The 26353-nt window shown below is 40.8% G+C and overlaps 1 protein-coding gene across 6 annotated transcripts in view; it reads left to right on the top strand.

Moving 5' to 3' along the window:
* FAT3 (FAT atypical cadherin 3) overlaps nt 1-26353 on the top strand; it is a 382360-nt gene that overhangs the window by 226431 nt on the left and 129576 nt on the right. The gene's annotated exons all lie outside the window — the stretch shown is intronic.

Consider the following 26353-nt stretch of genomic DNA (forward strand, 5'->3'; position numbering starts at 1 on the left):
AGATAAAAAACTTAATTGCAGTTTAGACTTCAGATTTATTTGAAAAGGGGATAATGATAGTAATTACCCAGTTTGAGTTTTGTAGAAGGCTAATTAGATCCCAAAAGCATTTGTATGCACAAGGCAAACCATAAATACAAAAGACCATCTGGTCCTTATCAGCTTACAACACTAACACTGTCTGTAATTATTTTTTCTATATTGTTTTGATGTTGACATTTTATGATGCAATACATCTAGCTATTGTTAGGGAATAACCTGTAAATGCTTTTTTGGTTGTTGATGGGTTTGGGGTTTTCTCCTGCGTTTGAAGACATGGTCTGCCTCAAGGAGTGCATGAAACAGTCTGGAGTTCAGTCGTTTACACTACAAATGGGTCAGTGTTTTAAACTGGGTTTCATTGTGGGGTTTTCATCTAAATTGTCCCATCTGCTTTTTCCAGCATTCTGGGGATTTAAAAATAATTTGTGAATATGATAAGGCTTTATCAGGCTGTGAAGAAGTAGTTCCACAGCAATATAGGAACTAATTCCAATACCCTTGTTCTGGGTTTAGAGCTCGTGTCCAGAGCTGCCTATGCTACATGAAGTCCATGTGTAGCCTTATAAAAGTCCCTTCTTAGCCCTGTGAAGTTATGTGTTCAGTCCCTTCTGTGTGTGGGGATGGCTCTCCATCCCTCCATCCATGAGCCCAGGCAGGCAGGGTGTCCCAGCAGGACCTCTCCCAGGCTGCAGACGGATGCTGTGCTGAACAAGTGGCCACGGATCCATCCCTTGGAAAGCGTTAGTCAGGCCCTACCAAGCACAGGGAGGCAGGACTGGCTCCAAGCCTCATTAGGGAGGTGTTGAGAGTGATTCAGTCTGTGATTTACCAGAGATACCGAGAGAGACACTGCCTGCTGCTTTCTGTGGCATCTCGTGGGTTCTCTGAGCTGTTCTCTAAGAGGAAAATTCTTGTGCAGAATTTTAATCAATTCCCTATTTATGAATATTGTCACTGATTTGATGCCTTCTGACAGCTCTCCTCAGTCTAACAAGGACTAAGTAGTCAATCCCACAGGTGCTGCTCAGGGACCCATGCAGGCTTCAGGGATCTGCCTGTGCAAATCCAAGTATAAATCGGACACTTACCATGAAGTTTAGGATCTATTTCACTGAAATTAGAAGTGTTTTAATCCAGTCCTAATTCTCTTCCAGATGCCTCCTATTAAATTGACAACCCAAATGTTGTCTGGTGCTCTGCATCAGTCCAAATCCCAAAATCTGGCAGGAATTACTTATTTAAAGTAACAAATTGTCCTGAAACTGAATCTTGTATAAAAAATTACTTGATGCCAGGTGCTTTTGCTTCTCTTTGTTCAAGGGACAGGATTTTCTTTACAAACATTTTTCTGTTACTCACGAAGTTTGTAATCTAACATCTCTAGTGTTTTAGGGTCTGTTTCCTTATAATTGCACAATCTCATTTAACAGTGCACAGAATGTCTAACCAGACTCGAGCCTGTGTGCACTTTCTCTTTTGAAAGGACTGAGCAGTAAAGGCACAGCTGTACAGTGTGAGCCAGGACTGTTATATTCACATATCCTGTATTTTCCATGGTTTTTCCATGTTTACATGGTCTTTTCTCTCAGAAAGCCTGGCCTGTGTGGATACTGTGAGTGTCACTCTGCTTGTGCAAGGTTTCACCCACTGGGTGAAGATAAAGATCAAGATCAGGATCTGTATCTGCATACGAGTTGATTTGTATTTAAGTAGCAAAACATGACTAAAAATGAGTATGTTTTGGAGGAAGCCTTAGGTGGGTGTATTGTTTATTTCTTTTCTTCAACTGCTTTGAAACACACTGCTGGCAGGCTTAATATAGTAGCTACAAGCTCTCTCTTTTGTTTTCTTTTTTTACAGGGACCAGGTTTAAAGTAGGCAGTGTTCCTTAAGTAGATGCCACTGAATGTCCTAAAATTTCATGTCTAATCACATGTTTTCATGTGAGAACCATCTACTTTCCATCTACTGCAAAACTGGAATCTAGATCTTCTACCCATTAAGCCCTGCTCGTATCAATTTTGTGTCAGCATGTTTTTGTAAAGTACAGGTACAAAACAGATAACTCCTGGAGGTCTCCCAGAGTCTGTAGGTAGAGGGTGAAGCTGGAGAGAATTACAGTTTTATGGCACAAAAGCATGTCAGTTCTCAACGCTAGACTTCATGTAGCCCTGTGGCATCTAAAAGGTTAAAATGCACAGCAGGAGCCACAAAGGGGGAGATTGCTTTCTAATATAAACTGTCAGGAAAAAAAATAGTGCTGTTTTACTACTAAAATTGCTTTGGAGATTTTTTGGTGGAATCATCTTGTTTGAGTGCTGTAGCTATCTGTAGGAAATTGGGCTGGGGCAGGGAAGGAGCATTCAGACTGTGAGGCAAAGCTTCCCTCTTGCTGTCCCCTTCCTCCTCCTGTGGTCATTCCAGCTCTCCCAGCGAGCATTCGAGCATCCAGCATCTGCTTCCCTCTTAATATAATCCCCCAGATCTGTGTGTGCTTCCTCCAGTCCACAGAAAATGTGGTTTAGTTTTGGCTTTTGTGTGTGAAATTAACACCTGGGATGGGATTTGCTTAACTGAATATAGACCTCTAAAAAGTCTGTATTTCTGAAGCCAGGTTTCAAAGGCTGTGAAGGGACACTTGGGTGGTTACTCTGGTGAAACATCATTATTATATGCTTAGGCAACAGGAAATCTGCTTCAGCTAACTGGTCTCCAGGGGCTAGATCCAGAAAACATCGATTGCCTAAAATAAGACGTGGAATTTAATGATATAAATCTAGTATTGCAGTCCCAAAGCCATAGTTACTTGCACACAACCCTGATGTCTCTTCAGTTTTTCAGCTCATTTGTGTTAATAGTGAGCACTCAGCCTGCCCCAGGGTCCTGGAGTTCACTGTGGTCCACACAGCACTGATCAGCCTGGATTGTAGTTCATATATCAACTGGATGAACTTGATCCATAAAGTTTTAGGAAAGGAAAGCCTACTGGATGGATTGGGCAGCCTGCGCCTTACCATTGCCATGCTATTTTTGAAGGGTGTAAGAAGGGTGGAGGGGCACTGTCTTTGATGCAATAATGCAAAAGCTATTGTCCTTATCCAGGAAGCTTAATGTTCTCTCATCCCAAAGATTCAAGATGGCATTTTACCTTTTCCAGGAGGTGAGTGTGCTAGGTTAGATGCACTATAATGATTCCTTCTGTACCTTTTTATTTATGCTGACTCTCAGTACAAAAAGAAAAAAAAAAAAAATTATTTTCAGTAATGGAAGGAGACAAGTAAAGCACAGCAAGCTTTGCAGAGGGAGCAAGAGAAAATACAGCTTTCTGTTTCAGGGCTGTAGCCATTTACATGGGGGAGGGAATGTTAAAATGCTCTTCTCTACTGCTAAGGCAGCCCTGATGTTTTTTGATGAACCACAGTTGAATTAAATAGCCAACATGAAACTGGAAAATTTCCAAGGTGAGATTCTGCACCAAAGAGCTCCACCAAAGATTGATGATCCAGTATTAAGCTTTCTCTCAGTGTCAGTAAATTTCAGGACTGGCCATCCCTGCCCGTGTCCTCCAGTACTGAGGTTTCGATCTGCTGTCATGGGAAGATCCACCACCACTGGCCTCAGCTTGTTGTTCCTCACCTGTCTACAAGTGGGTTTTTTGTCTTAAATCTGTGACAAGTTCCATCAAATCAGTATAATTGAGACCTGTTCTCTCTGATATTTTTGTTGAAATCACCTAATAAATATAGTGAGGGACTTTTACAAGGCAGTGCAAAAGTGATCATGGGCTTTTATCAGTCAGCACAACCTTATCTTGTTACCTCAGAAAACAAGGCTGAACTAAGGGTGCATTATGAGTGAACATCAGTCTGCCTGTGGCACTTGGATGTCAACAAGAGCAGGGAGCTGGATTTTGCATCATGGTTTAGTTACTATAGCTAGAATCCATTAAGTTTCATTACCAATTTTGATTTGATGTGATGATTTGACCCTGGCGGTCAAATCCTGTAAATAAAGCAATGTGAGTTTACCTAAATTTCTGCCTGACAGGAGCACTCAGTTGTAGCATTACGACCTATTATCTAACATTACTGTTCATGTGATGGCTCAGGAAAAGAATCTCCTTGCAGATATAATTTATTACATCTTGCTAAACTCTTTGAGTGACATTCAGGCTTAAAGAGAGCCAATTACACTGCTCCTCACAATAGGCATATCCGCTTGCAGAGCCTTTTAATGGTACTTAGGATTTCTTGACTGCATTTGTCTTTTGTCTGTGAAGCTTGCTTTCAATGTCACTTCCACTCTGCTGCTGGAGATAATCTCTGGCATCACACTTTTCCTTTCACTCCTCGTACCCCACTCCCTCTACCTCGACTGTTCTCGTGGAATTTGCCGGCGGCTGAGGGGTGTCAGCCATGGCTGCAGCTTCAGGAGCCTGGAGCACTTATAGGAAGAGTCAGGACCATGAAGGCACTGGCACCATTGCAGCCCCCCTTGCTGCAGCCCTTGTTAAAACCTAAGTTCACCTGCCCCGTTGCTGACACCAGTTGTCATCAGTTGGCTGACTTCAGGCTGGCTGACTTCGTGTCTTCCTCTCTCATCAGCTGCTCGATAGCTTGCTGATCTGTTTTGTTTGCAGTGTGATAGGTTTGAGCATACTGTATTATTTATACATGTTTGGTAATTTTCTGTGTCAGTGATGTATTCTTTGGGGCTGCCTCAGTCTTTCAAAAGCAGGCTTGACGGAGCATCTCTGTCGTGGCGTTGCAGCAGCATTCCCCACTGGTTACTCTGTACTTGTCTCCACTTGCTGCAGTTTTAAAAATGTTCTTGAGCACTGTGCTGAGTGTTTAATTAAAATTTCATGAGGGTGCTTGCTCTAATTCTCATCCAAATTACAATAGCATGAATGGGAAGTGGCCACAGAGGACTCAGCAGAGTTAGGGTTGTGTAAAATTGAAGAACAAGAGCTGTTATCTTCAGTTGCATTGCCAAATAGTAAACCTTACTGAAGATTTTTCCCTACAAAACCTAACAAATTGAAACTAAAGTTTTTGTCCATTCACTTTTGTCCATTCACTTTTCCAATGTTTTTATTACTGAACTTACTGTATTTATTTATATATATATATATATATATATATATATATATATAAAAATATTTATGTATTTATATTTAATGCCCCAGAGTCCAGTCTTGAGATGGGCTGACCCTCCCTACAGTTTTCTCAAACTTGCATCTAATCTTTTGGTTTTGAATCAATAAAGATTGCTTGCAGTGTATTTTGTATTTTGCAAGCATTAAGAGATTTTCAGAGTGAGGAAGAGAGTAGTGCCTCTTAACCCCTGGTTTTTTTCCCCTTGGTAAAGATGGGCTTACAGTTCTGGTCTGTGAAACTGTTCAAGGCTGGGTTGGATGGGGCTTTGTGCAGCCTGGTTTAGTGGAAGGTATCCCTGTCCTTGGCAGGGGGCTTGGAATTAGATGTTCTTTAAGGTCTCTTCCAGCCCAAACAATTTTATGATTCAGTGGTTCTTTTCAGATCCCAGTGGTCCCAGTACAGAGGCATGTTTACAAGAATGCCATGACAGATCTTTTACTTTCATAGGTGCTAGCATAAATTACTTTAGATCTTCCTGAAAAAACAAAAAGCAAAAAACATTGGTTCAAATAGCAACAGGTTACTCACTTTTTTTATGTCCTTATGTGTGTGTGTGAGAAAGAACAAAAATATTCTGTGCAAAAATCAGAGATGTGTAGATATGGAAGCTCAAAGTCAAATTTGGTTACATCCTTCCTCCTGACCCATCATGGATGTCATATTTCACTGAATTGTTGCTGTGTTGTCTTAAAAGTATTGGTAGCTAATTGTACTTTATGCATGCCATTCCTATCCTTAATGTAAACTGCATCTTATCCAAAGTTGTTTTCCCTGGGCTGAGGATAGTCTTTTAGAAACTTTTCTTGATAGCCCAGTGATTTAGGAGAAAAAGAGATGATGGGACACAATGAATACTGTCCACTAAAAACCAGTACTGTCAAAATGACACATTAACCTTCCAGTTTTGCTGTTGACAGTATGCATGTAAAGATGTATTAATGTAATCCTTGTCTATTAACAGGACAGCTTAGCATCTTCAAAGGAAGAAGTAGATTTTTGTAATATTTAATTGTATTAATACAAGGGCAAAATAAATGGATATCTTCCTCAAGTTCACTAAATAAGCAAAGGATGTATTAGGAATAAGGAGAAAAAAAAGAAGTCCAAGAATTATCCCGTAAGACCAGATGGATAAGCACAAGTGTGAATCTCAGATAAACTTATGCTGAGAAAATACCATCTCATTTGCAAACAGGTACTGAGTTGGTGGGGGTGGAACTACTGAGAAGAAATATGCTTGATCCCTAAATTTAAATAATGACTTCTAGTTGACAGCAGCTTTGATTACTGCTTGGAGCTACCCAGGCGAAAGAGAAACTGATGCATTTGTCAGCCTGATCACTGACTATCTGGACTCATCATGTTCTGACAAGTGTATCAGGTACAGATGTTTGCAAAATTTTCTTAATAGGAGAGTCAGACAGGTCTGTCTTACTCATCAGCTGCCTCACATGCAGGCACCATCATCATTGCATCCTGCTTTCCTCCCATCTTTGTTCAAGAGGGGAACCTGATAAATTCTCCACAAGCCCTATAAAGGTTGTAACCTGCATTCATTATTTGTATATGTATACAGATGGATCATATCTTTCTTGTCTAGATTCCCCTGCTTTTCTGCCCAAAGAGAAACAATAATTTTAGCTGTTCTGTCCCATTTTACATGCTCCCCAGATTGTCTAAAGAGCAGCAGCAGCCAAGATTTTCATATTGCCTCAATGTGCATAAAGATCACTCAGGATCCTTCAGCTTTTTATCTCCTTGTGGATTTCTTTTTTCCATTGCTGGCAGAGGTGGGCACCCTTGCCCAGACCTCTCCCAGCAGCTTGTAACCACTGGTGGCTAAGAATGGAATCACAGAATCATTCAGGCTGGAGAAGACCTCTAAGACCATCAAGTCATCAGACAAAGCACAAATTTACATTCAAGGATTGAAAGGAGGGACAGTGGATATGGTAAGATTTGTGCCTGACCTTACCAGGAAAAGAGGAGTTTAGCAGACAGGACTGACTCCTAGGAGTTGTGTCTATGTGCCAGATAATAACACAGAAGTATTTTCTTTCCTTACTTTAAAGGCATTAGTTTAATTCAGACCAATTATGAAAACAGTTCATTACGATCTTCAGTTAGTATATGGGCACCCAAAATGAAGCAATGATCTGATTTCAGAAGATGTAGTTCTAAAAACATTTTTAAGGTACCTTTAGTTGTGGCACCCCAGATAATAACACTGAAAATTAAAAGTAGTTGTTGAAATACTGCTTTTATCCTTATGCTTAAGAGCACAATAGCTCTAATTGTCCTGCTGAGCCTTAATGTCAGTTACTTAGAATTCTTTCAGGTGCATACTGGTTTGCTTGGTAAGCTGGCTCAGAGGGAGACAATGCCAGCATTCCAGCACTGCTGCTATTCAGGGTTGCAGCCTTTTCTGGTTTCTAGCAGTTTGACCTAGATGTTTCTGTGGATCTTGCATGGATGTGGAAGAGAATGGAGCAGCTCTGCAGGTGCAGGTCCTGATTATGGGTGATCACTCCTTTTAGCCTTTGGCTCTGATTTGCAAAGGTAGAAACATCAGCAGCACATCAGTTCTTACTCCTGTGTTAAGAAACATGATGAGTTGTGACAGAATGGATGCAGGTGACAGATCATTCATCCCTTTGCCAAGTATCTAGTGAGTTGATATGACAGAGCCAAATCTCCTAGGTCCAGTATAACTATTCACCATATTCTTCTCAGAGATGTTTTGGGGACAGGAAATACCATTATCACAGATCCAGCATCAATCCAACTTTTAATCAGATTAGTAAAACAAGTCTTCAGCATGAGGATGGCCATGTGTGAAACTGTTCTACTCAGTGCCATTTTAAAAAACTATGGTGATTTAAATGCTGCTTTTAGATCAGGTGTTGACCATTTGTATAAGCAACAAATAAATGTTTCAGAAAAACATCGTAGAATGTCCTGAGTTGGAAGGGACCATCAGGATCATCAAGTCCAGCTCCTGGCCCTGTGCAGAACACCCCAAGAAACACACCAAGTGCCTGTTTTTGCATGAAATGACACGGATTTTGTCTGGATTTTTATTTTCTGAGTTGTGTCTGTAAATGAATCTTAAATTCAGTAATTTGGAGAGAGTAGGAAGTATATGGTCATATTTTATTTCCATTTAATATAGTGCATATCCTTTGGAAAAATGCCATCACATGCTACATGTACAGATACAGGCAGGGTGCAGTGAGATACAGGATCCAAGTTTCTAAGCTAGGTTATTCTAGAAGAGGAAATTTTGTTATTGGTATCATGGGCACAGAGAGGAGGTCAGCTGCTAAGTGTTTCAACTTAGTTGTAAATTGTTTTATTTTCCTGTTGTCTTTGTGATACTTCAACAGTCATCATTGCTGCAAATTGGTAGTATTCCTGTGTCCTGGGTTTACAACTGAAACAGAGGAAGCAGAAGAGCAGAGGAGCTGGTTAGAGGGAAGGAACTTGGACTTGTTCTTCCTGAAATGTTTACTGCCTTTCACAGATTTTTTATGGGCTCCAGGAGAGATTTGAATGAGGTGTTAGGTTGAAAACTGAACTGAGAGGCTGTTCCTTATGCAGGGGAGGATGGTATAAAGGAATTAACTGTTTGACAGCTGGACTCTGACTTTTGATGGATATTTTTCACGGGAGAGTGCGAATCCCCCTGCTCCTTTTTCACTGCTCTAAACACAGGGCGCAGTGTGCAGGGGGTCGCTGCTCACTGTTCCATCCCTGTGCTGGGAGCAGGGGGATGAGGACTGTGGGGGGTTCTCCTGCCTCTGGGCTTCCCAGGGAGCCAGGGCTAGGGAGATGTGTTACTGCTATGGGCCCATGGTGGGTGACTGCCCTGGGGACACGGCAGGGAAATGTGAGGTAAGTGGGACCCCGGAGTTTGTTTGCTCTCCCTGGGGTGCAGGTTGTGTTCCAGTTCTTACTCAGGGCTTGGTTTACAGGCACTATCTGGACTTTGCAGAGAGAATTCAGCAAATAAATCATTACTCTTCAACATCAGTTTATAAACCCATTCCCGGGAAAAAAAGAAAATAGCATTCAACCGAAGGGCTGGAGCTTTGCGTTTTTATTTTTGCTGTGAGGGTTATTTTTGCCCGGCACACAATGCGGGTGCCCCGTTCGGCGCTGGCGCTGCGCGGGCGGTGTCTGCCAGCTCGCTGATCGTGCCAGCAGCACGGCACGGGGGGCGATGGCAGCGGGGGGCGATGGCAGAGGGAGGGGATGGCAGCGGGGGGCGATGGCAGCGGGAGGGGATGGCAGAGGGAGGCGATGGCAGCGGGAGGGAGCGGCCGCGGCGGAGGGAATTTCCCCGTCATTTCTGCTCCCTCGGCCTCCGCGGCACGGGAAGGTCGCGATCCCGCCCAGAAGGTGCAGGCCGCCTCGTTCAGGCTTCTCGAAATGTAATTAGAGGATGTGATTTAGTTTCATTGTATTTTTTTAAAGATAATAAACTATTGACAGCTGAGGTTGCAGGCTGAATTTAGCCGTAATCACAACCACAGATGCTTGTGTTTTCACACAAGTAGCTGTACTCATTAAGTCTTCCTGTATAAACAGCTATAATTCAGGGGTAAATTGCCAAAAAGAAACCAGGAGTTCTGAATACCAGCATGCTGCTGCCTGGGGTTTCTACTAAATATATGGAATGGGCAGAGGGAGAGGGGAGAGCAATGAGTGATTAGGACAGCTTTTGTGGTGGTGATGCTGGCACTGAAGGATGGTATTAATTACAGAACAGCCTGAATTGCAAAAGGATCACTTAAATCCAGCTCCTGGCCCTGCAGAGAACACCCCAAGAGTCACATCATGTGCCTGAGAGCATTGCCCAAATGCTCCTTGAACTCTGTAAGGCTCGGGCCAGCTCCACTGCCCAAAAACCCACTGGTTTATCAGAAACTTTTCCTGATATCCAGCCTAAACCTCCCCTAACACAGCTTCAGCCCATTCCCTTGGGTCCTGCCATGGGTCACCAGAGAGAAGAGATCAGTGCCTGCCTTTTGCTTCCCCTGGTGAGGAAGCTCCCTTCAGTCTCCTCTATTTTAATTACTGTCACTATTTCAGAGTTAGACTTCTGTTCTGCTAAACCAGGCATGCAGATTGATCTGTAGGTACTGGAGAGAGAGGCAGTCCAGACTGCCCAGCAGCCCTTCTGTGTTTTACAGAAGTTTTACAGCAGAAATCTGGATTACAAGCTTAGGCAGGACATCCAGATTTACTTAGCCAAAACCAGACAAGATGACTTTCATTGTCTGTTTGGAATCATATCAACTGAAATACTAATACGATTTCTGTGACAGAATGTCATGTCATCTGCCATGGTGTAAGTCTTATGAAATTATTGGGTGTGATTTTCACTAAAATCCATCTCCTGGCCCTGCACAGGACACCCCCAAGAATCACACCACGTGCCTGAGATCATTTTCCAATATATCCCTGTATAAAACGGGGAGAGACTGAGTGGTTTTGCTGTGGGTTTTTGGGTTTTTTTCTCATTTAAAAATGCAAGCTTGATTTTTGGGGGGTGAAAAGTCAACATTTAAAATACTTCTTTGTTCTTTTTGAGAAGCAGTCTAAAGGCCTTTACTACAGCTTCCACTTCCCTGGGATGGACGACCCACTGAGGCAGCTTCCTCTGAGCAGTGGGTTTTGTCTCTTTGAGATTCTGTGAGAACTTGGATTACATCAAGGCATGAAGAGAGACTGTTAGCACAGTGGGAACCTCAAATTCCAAGCTCCTAGTTTTAGAGAAAAAAATACTGAAATTAAAAACACTGTAATGAAGAGGTGTGAGTGGGTTTTGGTTGTTTTTTGGGGGTTTTTTTAACCCAGAAAAAAAACCAAAAACCAACCTTTAGAACTGCTGGAAAGTGAGAAAAGTACTTCCTTTGATGCCCGATTTTGTCAAAACTACTTGGGAGTGAGTCTATCACTAGTGCTGAACAGTGTAGGAAGGTATGAATTAGCTTGGTGCCAGGTAGGATCTGGAAAACAGCCATATGAGACAAAAACTAAATTAAAATCACTGAAAGCAGGAACTTGAATTGTTCTTTAAATGATTTGTCCCCATTACTGTGTTGCAGGAGCGTGTATGAAAATAACATTTTCTTCTTATCCTTCAAAGTGGGAGAGAAGCACTCTGGATGTGGGAATGGATTTTAAATGAGAAGTCCAGGGGGTGCTATGGCTAGGAGCCAGATATACCCGAAGCCATAGATGCCAATGTGTAGGAAACAGAGTTGAACATGCACTGATGAGCTCTCTAGATCACATGCAGACACCTAAATTCAAGTGTCTTTATCTCAGGATGAGTCTCATCTGAAGTTTCATGTTTAAGGAATTATTAAGTTTTGAAACAGATCTGCTGCCTATAAAAGAAATTTGTATTTCTGTTCCCCTCTTCTTCCCCCCCCAAAAAACTCAAAACAACTCCTTACAGACCTTTGAGTATTTCCAGAAACCTGTTCAATATATGTCAATACTGTTCAGCATTTTACATATTTACGTCTTAGGTATTTCTAACATGGCATGCCCTTTGTTTATGCTACTACTGCCTGACCCACTCCTACATTTGGGAAAATAGAAGATGGTTGGAAATTGGGGGTCCATGTGTCTAGTTGGTGTCTGTGCTGCTGCAGCATTTGTAGCCAATGCTTCAGGCTTTTCTTGCTTGTGCATTTTTATGTGTTTGACCTTGAGGAAATCAGTAAGCCCCTCTGTGCCTCTGTTACCCAATTGTCCTGTGGAAACATTGCTCCCTGACTGCATTAGCAGCCCAATTTTTTATTAAATATCTTTTTTTTTTTTTTTTTTTCTGGTTAAGGAATTTCTTGTTGTTTCCAGTGAGATTGTGCTAGTATTATTCAAGAAAAAAAAATTAGTCGATCTGTATCCATTATCACTTTGATGGGTTCAGCGGCCTCTTGGCAAACCTGGTTTCAGGGAAAGAGCAATCTGCTTTTCTGTGGCTTGAAGTTTGACCTATGGAGAGCACTTACAGGAGATGGGGGTGTTTTTCTGGGATTGTTTTTCCTCCCTTTGTCAAGTTGTGTGCTGTGCAGCGGATGAGTTGACAAATACTCTGTCTAGAGCAATCCTGATGTATATCCAAGCCTCTCTCCGAGGCACTTTGGCAGGTTCTCCAGAGCCGAGTCGCTGCTGAATGGGCCAGCACAGAGCCAGTGCTGATGAATGATGGAAGCACAGCCCCAGGAGCAGTGCCTGAGCACACAGGGGTGATGTCAGCCCCAGCAACAGATGGCAGAGCCCCTTTTCCCGTGCTCCACGGGCTGCTCCAGCGCTGGAGCTGGTGAATAAGGAACAATAAGGGTAGCACAGGGTTAACCGCCACTTCTGACAGCGTTTTTGTGCTGCCTTCGCTCTTTCACAGCAAAATGTCACTGGGTGAATTGATTATTTTTTTTGTTTTGTTTTGCAGTCCAGACACAAGAGAAAAGTGGCCACAAGCAACTTTTAGCTCTTGGGGCCGCCTGGTGAAAGGGGCACAGTAAACATCCTTCCCACAAATGTGGAAAAAGCAGTTGAAGGTGGAGCTGTTTTATAGAGGTTTCTGATGCTGTTGCAAATTGTTATGGGTCAGTTGCTGTTTCTAACACTAACCTCAGCTGCTCAGGGTGGCTGGAAGTGCCCGTGTTAATTACCATCAGGCTGAGGTCTTGTCTGTAGACACAAGTTGTATTGCTTTAGCTACACTGGTATCATTAATGCGGTACAAATACCCCGAAGTGAATGCAGTCACAGCAGTATAAATGAGCTTGTTTATCTCATAATCTATGCTAGTATAAAGCACCTTTATACCCATATAATTGCACTCACTGGGGGTTGTGCCAGTGTAAATGTTTTGGTACAAAAATCAATAACTGGTGTACTTGGAGGCTGTCTGGGGTCTGGCAGGCTGGACTGGCTGTGCTGCAGCAGCTTCCATACTGAATGCTCAGCTATTTCTGTTTTTAATCTATCATTCTTGTCTTGACCTAGAAATAAAAATGTAATGGGAAGTTGAATTTATGGCGGCAGCAGAAATAGGGGTCGCAGGTGCTATCTTCCCTCCTTGAACTGCAGGGCTGAGGGGTGAAGGAACCATCTGAGGCACGGGATGGGAGAGGGCCAGCACAGACAGGCCAAGGGCCAGCCAGCAGACCCTCCCAGAGAAATAGCAGGGATGGGAAAGAGAGTGAGGTAGCCTGAAACAAGAGGCAGAGAGCTGCTTCACAGCTTTCTGAGGATGCTCTAATACATGCCATAAAGCCCTGCTGATAGCCCCAGATCCTATAGGACCTGCAGGGGTAAGAGACAATCCCATTTTGCCTCCCTCATCTACCTCATTGAGATTTTTTCTTAGGACATAGAGGCTGTGACTCCCTGACCAAACTGTAGTGATCTGCATCATCTATAAACTGCCTTTATAATGACTGAAGAGAGAGAGATGCCTCTAAACTCAATTTTATCTCCTCTTAGCATGGATATCTAAAAAAAAACCCTCATATAAATCACGCTTAAGTGGTGCTTCCTTCTCTGCTTTGACTGTACAAGGATGTTTGTCAATGGGGTAGGATGCAAGTACAGTGAGTCTTACCTGTCCTGGTTAAGCAGGGTCCTGTTCTGCTCCATGACATCTCTGCTGGCCCATGGCTTTGGGAGAGGTTTTGGTGGTGTGGCTGCAGAAATATTACTGACTCTTGGAAAAAATCCATGTACAAAATATGTATTTACTCTCACTTCTTTGTCCTCCTTCCTTTAACTGACAAAGCAAAACTATTTGGGGCATTGGGTGTCTTTAGTAAACTTTAATTAAACTGTTGGCTCATTTCACTTTTTAATGAACTCTTGTTGATTATTTTGCTACTTTACACTGTGTCTACCTTGATTCATTTCTGCTGGCTCATACAAACATATTTTTTCTGGAAAGGGCTGTTGTAGCTCTCTGTGCACACCACCACTCTTGGAAGCAGCCACCAGCATTGCCCAGGTAGTTCACTCAGCTCTGTGTGTCACTGTTACCAGATATCACAGCCCTTTTGAAAACAGTGGGGTTGAGTTCCTGGGGTTACATCTATGGCTGTCCTGACTGATGTAGCCCCATCCCAGCTGCCAAGCTCTCTGTGTTCCCAGCTCTTGCCTGTCTCCATGATTCCCCACACAGTGGCTCTAGATACGGGCTGTTAAAAAACTGCCTGATAGTGGTTTAAGATTTTAAAACATCTTAAATGTTTTAAAAACATGATCCACTTGCCTTTTACTTTCAGGTGTTTCAATTTCACCAACCACTACCTACAGTAGTTACAACCTGATCGTTTTGGATCCTACAGGACCAGTTTCTAGATTTAGGGCTATGCTATTGCTGTGAAAACAATACTGCAAGTAAAAAGAATTATTTTGGGTGAGTGAGGGGGCCTGATTGATTCATCAGGGGTTATACAGCACAAACACTTCAAAGCATCGTCACAGGATCTTGCTGTGAAGGGCCACTCAGCCTCCTGCCACAAGGAGCCCAAGGAGCAAATGATCTGCATATTTTAAGGAGGTACTGAGTCTTAGCCTTAAAACCCCCTAAACTCCTAGTTTTTCCTTGCATAGAGACTCCATGTCAAGTATTTTTGCATTATTTTTACCTACATTCACCCATTTTTTTTTTCTCAAGGAGGACTCTTAAAATTGCTCAGATTCTTAAAACAGGAACCTGAGAGCCTGAAGGGTTTTAAATGTGCTTCTGCTATACACAGCACAGTTTAACACGTATTTAGTTTTACTTTTATAGCTAAGGTTCCTTATCTGTAAAGTGGGAGAAACCTTTTTTACTTGAGAAGGGACTAACCTCATACCTTACACAAGATTTTGATGCTGAATTCATTGACATTTATAGGGTACAATGTAATCTTTGTGTGCTAGATGTTGTTAAAGAGCATGATTTTTAGCTTCTTGGAACCTAAAGTTTGTCTGGAGTTTATTTTTTTTTTAATTATTTTTAAGTGCATGTTGAAAACTATCAAGTCACTAAGGAATGAAGTTTTATTTCCAGCTTGTTAAAACATACTGAAAACTATGGAAAACAGGTAACTCAGTGTTGTTTTGAGTTCCATGTTTGAGGCAGTTTTATTCCCTTCAGTACTGAATAAAAAAATGTAACTGATCTGTAAATCAACCCTTTGATGCAGTAAAACTGCCAGAAACCAAAACTGATCTGGCTCAAATGATAGACACTTACTCTGGCTGACAACTTATACATTTAATTGGAAGCTGCAGCTTTTGAAATGAATTGGACAGGGTGAAATCATCACAGTCTCAGATGTAGACAATGACAGAAGCCAGTATGTTCAATTCTCTTCACTGAGGCTTGTAACACAGAAAAAAGCTGCTGATCTTACTAGATTGCGATTGAAGATATTTGCCCTTCACTGAATAATGAGCTTGCAATCACATTTTGCTGAAACAGGTTCTTTGTACAAATGAAACCTAAATCAGAAGGAAGTTAAATCTCATTCTGACTCTTCGATCAAAACCTTCATGCTTGAGTGCCCTGTAGAGAGAGGAACATTAGGCTCACATTTCTGTAATCTTATTTGTTATTCAAGATTTGCTCCTGATAACTTGAACTACTGGGAAAGAAAACAAACAAACCCCCCCCCCAAAAAAAAAAAAACAAAAAAGAAAACCAAAAAACCGAACTCACACCCATACAGCCTTAAAAATGGAAAATCGATTCATTTTCACCACTTTGCAAAGCCTTTCATTATAAAGGGAGAGCAAAGCAAATAGAAAAGAACTGCATGCATCCAAAGTCACCAAATCTTTTTCCTTGTTCCCAGGGCTTGGACAACAATGCCCCTATGAAAATAGTGCTGAGGAGGAAGAGCATGCTGGGTAATGAGATGCAAATGAGCACACCAAGCATCTCACTGTGCCTATGAGCCTTTGTATCCAGTAGTGCAATAACAACCAGCTTTTGAGTCATGATAGGTTAGCATAGAATAGGTTTCACAATGGGTGTGTGTATTATCCTCATGGTTCTCCTCAGCTTGTGGTCAGCAGGATAGTTAAACATGGCATCCATTTCAGTGAGAAGTTGCCTAGATTAAAACTAGCTGAAATAAGAGTGTCACAATTAATTGTAGCAAACTCAGTGTGAGACCTTGTGAAGGGAGAAGGGAATTTTATTTTATTTTCTATAACTTGATCTGGAACTTGGTTTTTCTTTCACTCTCATACTCTGCACACAAAGGCATAGGTATCCAAGTGCTGTGGTGAAAATGATACTTGTGGGAAGCTGAAGTTCTCACTGTGTCTCTTGGGTTCTTCTTGACTTAGAAGGAACTGAGCAGGTCTTGTTTTTAAACATGTCTTGTAAAACACTTAGGACTTAACAGGACTTTGCATTGCAGTTTGGCTTTTTTCTGCTTATGTAACTCATTGCTGACTCTCTTTGTCTCATTCTGGATCTGTGTAAGGCCATCATCTGTCATTTTCTTGACATGATAGTATAAGTGATGTGCTGAAATCTTGCTGCCCTCTTCCTGTTACCAAACCACAGATCTCCTGCTGACAGGTCAGTGCTGGGACCTTATCAGAGCTGTGTGCCCAGGTGTAAGCAGCATGTTCCCCAGACATCTCCTTGCTTTAGCAGTATAGACCATTCCTTTAAATGTGACTGCTGTTCCTTGGAGTGCTTTCAGCCATGCATGCTTCCATTCCTGCTTCATCCATAGCCATATTTCTCAAAGAGACCCATCCAAGAGGGAAGCATCTCAGGTGACTTGGATTTACACAAAAGACTGAGCTATTTCACAAAGCTTGACACTGGGCTGGCTTCACAAAGAAAAGCACCTACTGTTCCTGTTCCACTTTGCTGTGCATTTTTGCTGTTTGTTATGTGCTGAGCCATTGAAGTGGGGGTCACATCTAATACTGTATTTTACCCCTTGATAACAGTTTATAAATCTGTGCTCAGAGAAGCAAAAAAAAGACAAATTTTAAGAGCTTAGTGCTCTTATCACTGAGCTTTATGATATTGTTAGTTAATAATATCTTACAGAAGTAATTTTTTTTTTCCTTTAAGGTCACAAGGCACTATCCAAAGAAATATACCCATTATCCCAGTTTAAGGGGAGGGGAAGCTGAAGCACAGAGATATCAAATGTCCCATGTAAGGTTACAGACCAAGACAGAGGGTGAGCTGGAAATCTAACCAGGTGTCTCAGTATGATTTTGCAGGCAGGAGACCACCTTGGGAAAGGCAGCAGATCAGATCTTGGCAGTGCTGACTGTGAGCTGCATGTCATGAAAGAGGGCCATATATCTTTTTTGTGAGGCTTCTTCTTTCCACAGCTCTGTGTTCTGCCTCCAAATCAGCAAGATCACCTAGCCAATGAATCATTTTCTTATTAGAGATGAAGATGAGATTGACTTGACCTGGGGAATCTGCAGGTAGCACAGGGAACCACTCTCACCATTGTGCTTTACTGAGCTGGAGACAATTGATGGTCATGAGGGATCAGCACCTTTTTTTTAAACATATTTTGGGAAAAAGCTGGTGTTGGTTTTCTGTTGTTGAGAACAGCACTTAGTTGAAGAAAAAATACAAAATCACTTCTCTTTAAAAGGTAATGAGGGTGTGTAGATTTGTGGGGTGGGACACAGCTGTGTCCTGCACACCCTCTACATCTCCTCCACAATTGAGAAGGGAAAATACCAGGACTTCATCATGCTGTGACCTGTGCAATTCTTACACAAAAGTGTGCTTTGGAGACTTATTTTATTATTCTCTATTCCTTCTTTTGTCATAATATTCCAGAAAAAGAGATCCAACAAGAATTCATGATGTATCCAGGTCCAAAGTGCAGAATATTTGCATAGCCCCTTTCAACTGAAAGTCACACCACCACCACCCTTGCTGCAGATATTATATGTCTTCATTCCTGCAAACAGTAAAATTTTTTATCATAAATTATATCCGGAGTCTAGTTAGGCTTAGTTGTTGCTTTTGCAGAATTATGAGGCCTTTGTGCACACAAAAAATAAAAAAAAAAGAAAATTGTTTAATGATGATGTGTGCTGGTTACTAAGCTAGCTACCAGTAAGATATATTTACAGCTATTTTTGCCTCTAATACTGATATGCTAATTATAACCCAAATAGAATTCTGTAATTTCTCCCTGAAAATGGAAGCTATGCAGGGAGATATTAAAATCTGTGCTGAGGCATCTTATTAGCAATTAGGTTTTTAGGTGGCACTGCACTTCTGAAGGGAAGAAAGCAAAAGAAGATATGAGTGCTATTTTTATTCTTACATATTTGTTTGAGCCTAACTAAGGGATTTGAACTTGAAGACCTTCTTATCCTACAAAGCATGAACTTATCTGTGCAGTGTTTTAGAAGAGCTAAGCCCCTATGGGACAGTCCCTCAAGGGCATTTTCTGGGTTGTTCCAGAGCATCACAGCCCCAGGGGATGACTCAGGCAGCAGTGACAGTGCAGAGAAATTGCTCATCAGTTGTGCTGCAGGGACAGTGCAGCTTGGGCACCTTGGATATTATCTTATAAATACTGCAGCCATGGACTGCAGACCGTGTTTGCAGTCTTAGGGGTCGGTCCTGAGGGATCATTTTAGAGGGCATTTTTGAGTTTCATCCCACCTGAGTTCAAGGAGCACATCACTGTGAGATGCCTGAAGACATTTGCAGTCTAAAGTGGCCACAGTCAGGTGGTGACTGTGGTTTGATATAGCAACCTTTGCAGACCTTACCCTGCTGTCCTCAGCAAGTTTGGATTTAGCTTCTTCCTGGCCAAGCACAACTCCCTGTCATCACTCTTACATCAAGTAAGAATAAGGATGATAATTTCTGCTACAGAAATGTGAAAGAAGTTGTACCTTAAATACACCTCCTGCAGCGAGTAACTACTGAGGGGTGTTATAAAATCTGAGATTTAAGCCATGCAGCTGGGAGATAACAAATAAAATGTCAGCAGCAAAGAGTAGGAAGACAGGGTGAAGAAATAAGCCTTGCAGTCACAGAACTATTCGTCTGACCTCTGTCAACCAGGAGGCTTTCAAAAGTATTTTGAAGGACAGTATAATTAAAAACATGAAAATAAATAGAAAACGGGATAAAACTGCTCATGGGTTTACCAGAAGTAAATTGTATCAGCCTGTCTTGATGTCACGGATAAGACAAATGATGTTCTAAGAAATACTTTGTATGTCATCTACGTGGACTTCAGTAATGCATTTGATACGGTTGCACTGCAGAATTTATGAGGCACGAGGACGCAGAGATTAATTGTAGAATTGATATTGCTTATGGGCCTGGCTAAAGAGGAAATAAAAATGATGAGTCTTGAATAAGGAATTTGCATGCTGAAGGACATACATTAACAGATTATCTCAAGTATTGGCTAGACAAATGATCTTATTCAGTGGTTTCTTCAGTGATGCTGGCTTCAAAAGAGGGAGTTTGTTCTCATCCAGGGTTGGAAGGCATCATCCAAACTGGAGGGTTTGGGGAAAAGAAAAAAAAAAATAGTCAAACACAGGATAACACAGGATCTGTGGGAGTTTGGAGGGTAGAAATTCATTAATGGAGCAAGCTAAACAGTGTATTTGGGTACCAATACAAGATTGGTGCACTATGCTAGATGCATCCACAGTAATCAGTAGTTAGGCTGCTCTGGTGTAGCTGTGCAGACATTATTTGGAGCACAGAGTATTCTCCATCCATCAGACTTAGGAGGAATGAAGGTTGGAAATGTGATGCAGGAAAGGTAACAGCAAATTTATTAGGTGAGAAGGAGCCAATACAGCTTGTCTTGTTTAGTTGACCAAAATGAAGGTGCAAATTGTTCATAAGTGCAGTCTGGAAACCAGGGTATTCAACAGTCATGTATGCAAATAACCTTCCAGGAGGAGTACACAGAACAGAAAACCTGGCCACACCACAAGTGGAAAAGAATATTTCGAAAAGTAGTGGCTTTGCCTGCAGTTCCTTGGGGTTGCACTGGCTGAGTTTTAAAGGATGAAAGGGAGTCCCTCTAAGTCCCCTGTTTTACAGGCGGAACAGACTGGCACACCATATTGTCACTTTAAACATATTCTAGGAACAGAAAAAAGCCAGAATCTGCCTTTAAAGGAAAGCATAATCCAAAATCTTCATTGAAGTGAATGTTTGCTGTGCATTTCGTTCAGAGTTTTGATATTTTCAGCAAGAAGCTGACGGAACTCTTAACGAGAGACAGAAGGGACAACGAAAGAAGAACAAAAAAGGTTTTGCTTCAGCTTCTTTTTTTTTTCAGACATAACCATGCATTAGAAAATACAACTGTTTTTAAAAAGCAATCGTTTTTTATACCTAGCTTGTTTCAAAAAGGTCGTTCCACTCTCATTGTCACCTCAGGAAAAACAATAAAGCAGCAGTCCTCCACATAATTGCACAGGCTCGCCTGGTGGGTTCTCTTTCTTGTTCAATGAAGTATCATTCATTTAGATCAGAATACAGTCTTTCTAAATTAGAGGTTTACATGTGTAATTATATAAAATGATATGTTTGTTTACATCTCCAAGTAAAATGTAAGTCGTTTTCTATCATTTATCTTTGAAATTCAATTTTGCTTTGTCGATGCCTAATTTATTGCAGGAGATGAATGTGCTGTTAGGGTGTTTACAGTGCCTCTCACTGCCTGTGGGTAATAGAATTACCCTGCTTATTGCTATTCATTTTGACATTTCTATGGTTAAGAATACACTATAGTTTTACATTCCTGAATATATGGTGCAAATCCTGATCCTATTTATTGTGGCTGCCCTTTTTTTTTTTTTTTTAATCCATCTAAAGATTTAAATTTGCTTTCAAAGAGTAATGGGACAGTTGACAGCTGATGGCTGTATTTCTCAGCAGCTGTGTACTCTCTTCTGTGTTCATAAATGTGTGGAGAAGCTGTTTCATACCTTTGTGTGTAATGTTAATAAACATTGCAGATTTTTAGTAAACCCATAAACTCCCATATGAATTTCTGCCGATTCAGCCCTGGGGCTTTAGTGAATGAGAAGTGTGTATAACCAGTCACTGAATTTATGGAACATTTTTATAAAAACAGTGTTTGTTTTACTTATTCCTTTTGTCTGTTTAACTGTTTGGGTTGAAAGTCCTGTATTTTCAGCAGACAATCCCAAGGCATTATTTTTCCAAGAAGAGCTTTCAAGGGTAACTCTACAGAATGTTTCCTTTGATATCTTCTTGTGGTTTTCTTTCTGTGTACTTTTTCCTTACAATATTTGAGAAAGGCAGACTGGGAAGCACATCCACTTTGGACTGTGACAGGATAGGAGCAGTGTTGCAGGATGCTCAGAGCATCTCACAGGGCACGAGAACTGCAGGGAGAGAGGTGTATAATTTTATATTCTTGCTTCCATTTCAAAATTGTTCTCTTCGAAAATGAGAATCAACATGTGAATGAGGAGAGAGTTTCCCTCATCACCTAGGGGCTAGAAATCTTTCAGATTGGACCTTGACTAATCCATCCAGACTATCTGTGTGTGTGTGTCATGAGACATATATGGCCCTGTGGTGCCTGGAAGTCCCAGGCAAAGATCCTGACTCCACTGTGAGTGGGAGAGGGTGTAAAGCATGTAGTGGTATGGCTTGGAGCCAGGCAGTATGTTCTGAGCTTGTGCTTAAACCCTGCATAATAACCTGAAGTCCCCTGCTACACTTGCAGCCCATCCATCCCCCACTTGTATTTTCTTAATAAATGGTTTTTATGAATATGCAGAGCAAGAAGAAAAATTGATGGACAGTAAAGCGGGCAGTAAATTGTATCCTATTAATCTTTTGCTGGGGAAGGGGATGATGTTGCTTTCTTTCTCAGCTTCCTATCTCTATGAAGACACTCAGCCTTCATATTAAAACAGAGAAATTTATTTGGCTTCTTTTACTTTAGCCTGCTTGTTACCTGCCTTACACTTTTTTCATATTTCACCTAAACAAAGTTTGAGAATGAAAAATCAATAAAGGAGTTCTTCAGAATTTCATTTAAAAAAAAAAAAAAAAAAAAAAGCTCCTCTACTATAAAATTCGCAGCACTTCCAGAGATAGCAGTAAAATATGCTGTCTCTCCATAGCAGATTCTGTTATCTTTTAAGCAGTACTTCAGGAAACAGCTCAGGTAAGGTTATCCATCCACAGGTTGAATGAAAGTAATTTAATTTCATAAGGAGAAGGCTATTGAACTCTCCTTGGCTTCACAGCCATATTAGGGAAATTCAATCTGTGTCAGAAAATAGCCTGTGGCAAACTAATTTTGTGTCCCTAAGTGCCATAGTACTGAAAAATATGTGAATTTCTTCTAAGTCAAGGGTCAGTTTAGTTACTATCACACCTACAGCCATGGGCTGTTCTGGGTCTGTAGAGAATAAGCATCAGAAGATGTAAACCCAGTGCTTCCCTCTGTGCAATACTTTTCAAACTCTCCAATGCTACAAGATTTCCTCTGACATAGTCTTTGCACTTAACAGACCTTTATGAATTTTTCTTCTGTGACTAAGTCCACAGAATTGGACTAATTTGAATTAATTGATTCATTTGTTTACAACAAAAATACTTAAAATAATTCATATGTATGGAAAGAATGAACATCAGTATACCTTTGAGCTAAATGTACCTCTGTAAATATGTGTGTTTTAGCATAACTTTTAATATTCAACTCACAGGGTAGATGCAAAATGTCACACACATGCATATACATAGTCTAATATTTGACTGTACTTGCAGTATATATGTATGTATTTGTATAGCACTGTCTGTCTACTTCAGCACACACAGGTTTTATTTCTGTGAAATGAGAGCTAACTGAAGTCAGAGAATGGATTAAATCCTTCACTTTGATCATGATCAAATTATTAATGTACTTGTTTTTTTAATTTATAAAGCATTAGTCATACTGTTGAACTTGTAACTATTCCTGATTTTATGTCACATTCAGTGATACAGACACACATGTGTGCATTCATCCACACACATGCCTGGCACTACTCCTATAACATCATGCCTATCACCAAGCTACTGCTTGATGATGCTGATAATAATAATAATTATTATCATTATTAATAACAACAACATTTCTTCATTTGCACTGTAGTAACAGCAGGCTTCACTAATTGCAAGTGTGAAATAACTCAGGTGTTTTGGTCTGTTTCTGATGAACTTTTCCTTTCATTAGCACATCTCAATGTGCTGAAGGCATTATCCAAAACATCAGTGCTAAGTCTTGCTCAGATGTCTCAATCACACATCTGAGCCCTTAAAACTGGAGGTTTGTTTGTAAGGTGATGCATTGGCTGAAGGTTGTATAGGCTGATGTATTGGCTAAATTGTGAGGATTTATTGTGTTGGTCCTGATCTTTGTTCTGTGCCACTAAGGCAGGTCTGCCTTGTTACCCACCCTGCATCTCTGGTTGCCCCAACCACGTATAAAGTGATGGGATGAAGAACATTGCCATGTCTTCTCCATCTACATGCTGGATTTCCTTCTAGGGGAATGGTTTGGGAGACAGTGATGATCTTACCCAGTGTACAATGAGGTTTTGATAGGATGTTCCCCTGTCAGTGTCACCTGGGAGTTGTGACTCTGTCCTGCAGTATTATGGGACATGTGTAGAGGGAGTGTATTTCCAAACTCTGCAATAGGAGTAGAAAATAATTACTCATTTGTTAAGATGGGAAAAGTAGTCCAATAGCAAAAGTGACAGGTATCATAGAAAAGCAAGTTGTATAAGACCTCCAAGGTCTTACATAACAAGTTATCTCCAACCTGAAATATTTGGTCAAACAGTGTTTTGGAGTTTCGCAAAAGAACTCACTCATGTGCTCTGAGGAACAGATGTGCCAGGATGAAGAGGGAGATGTTTTAACTCACATAATCAAAGAAAAGTATGAAATTCTGTGAGCAGATTGACATGACCTTGTTTGTGAGCAGATGATTTTACTGTAAATAACTTCTCTATTGAATACAGTTCTCCTCTTCACTTTTGTGGATGTTCTTAAAGATGACAGTTGTAAATATCTCCTTTGTCCTTTGAAGGACCATGATATTTCCCTGCAAACTTTGAGAGAAACTACTTGAGAGGTGTGCAACAGCTTCTAAAGCTTGCTGGTAGTTCTGACTGTTTTTTGATAAATGTCTGCTGTATTTCCCAGCTGACTTTGGAGAGTTGTCCATATGGCTGTGTCCATAAGGGCTACAGTACATATTGAAGATGGAAAAAAAGGAAGGGTCATTTTTTATCATTGTCCCCTTGTGACCATCTCATAGCCAGGAGTGCAGCCTAACATAATTTCCTTAGGTTTATTTTTCTCTGTGAGTTTTTTGTTTCAGTAATGCCTTTAAACCATAACAGAGTATGACAGTTTAATACAGTTGGATAAGAACTGAACTGTGATACCATCTCTTGTGTGAAGTCAAGTTTTTCTCAGTTGCCCCAGTGTCTGGAAAATAAAGTTCTAAATCCTGCTAAATGCTGCTATTCCTATGTATTTGTGGCATGGAGTAGTGAACACAGGAGGGAGGAACACAGTAAGGTTTTCGTAAAACCCAGAAAATTAATTTCTTTGAGACTGGACCAGTAAAGTTGTGGGTAGTCTTAGACATAACTGGTATATTTTTTCAGTTTTGATGACTACTCTTCATAATTTCTTTCTCTTTATAGTTTCTGCTACATTTAAAATACAGGCAGTTCTGTTGTAGAGACTTGCTATGTGTTCATATATCTCTTTTGGAAGAAAATTCAGGTCCAAAGGCACTCTGACAATTATTGCAGTCAAAAAGGCTCTACGTTAAACAAAGAGAAACAAAAAACCTTTGTGGTAACAGTAGTTTTGTCAGGAGGAGCAGTAGTAGTAGCAGTAGCAGTAGTAGTAGTAGTAGTAGTTTTAGTTTTAGTTTTACCAATGAGAGACAAGTACTATTCATTCTAAGAGTATTCAGTTTCAAATGTTAGCTCTTGGTCTTCAAAAGGAATGCAAATTTCTCTGCCTCAAGAAGATGATGAGGACAGAGACCTTCTATAATTTACAGCTAGAGATCTCTTGTTTAAGAGGAAAGTAGGGAGAGTTCACACTAGCACATTAGGAGTGAAGGAAGTGGAAGATAATATAAAAATTATCATATTCTGCACTGTGATTAGGTTGTGCTTGATAAATATCCATAGTGGCTGTGCATATGATGAATAGGGATGTTTCAAATTTGAAATCTATACTTTATCAATTTATTTGGGCTCAACTTCTTTCATAATTAGAAATTTATTGCCTTTATCTTTGAGTTCTTTTTAGACATGGTGGGATCTTGTGTGAATGGCACCAATTTATCATCTGTGCTGTCATTTCTGTTTAAACTCATGCAGTGAGTAGATAGATGTCTCCCATATGGTGTAACAGTTTTGAATACTTACAACTGCTTGATGCAGGCAATACCAGTTTTGTTTTTCAGCTTTTTGCCAGCACCAGCTTATTCCATGTAATTGTAATGATCCACTCTTAATTTCTCTGACCTCCCCTTGGGTGTCACTTCTGTGGTCTGATGTATCTTGTAACAAGTCTGAAATCCTGGAAGCAGAGTGCACTTCCCTTAGTTCATTTCATCCCATTACTTCAGGTAATATTTCTCCCCTTCTCATCAAAACAGGTAAACAGATTCCTCCAAGGAGAAGGTGATAGCATATGAGGAGCTGTAGCTGTAGAAGCCTACTGGGACTACAAGTCTCATGTAGATGTTACTGATGGGGTTTTTTAAGAATTCAGGGTCATCGTGGATTTGTGTTCAGATGCTTGGTCTGATTAATTCAATAAGTAGAATAGTTAATCCAGGAACGATTTATTTTCTTGTTTCCCTTGGTAATCTTAAAGATGAAAAATTCTTGAGAAAAATTTGGCCCACTGGCATTGTCTCCAAAATCAGCTTTATCTCTAGGAACAGTTGTCCTATCAAAAAACAAGCACATAATGCATTTTCCTATCCAAAGAAATGTTTTGTATGAGGGAAAACCCAAATCTGCCCTTTAAATCTCTAGCAAGAACAAAATAAAAAGCTAAGCTATGTTCCTAGAAGGTATGCATCACTTTT

The sequence above is a fragment of the Erithacus rubecula genome, assembly GCF_903797595.1.
Source record: "Erithacus rubecula genome assembly, chromosome: 1".
NCBI classification, from domain to species: domain Eukaryota; kingdom Metazoa; phylum Chordata; class Aves; order Passeriformes; family Muscicapidae; genus Erithacus; species Erithacus rubecula.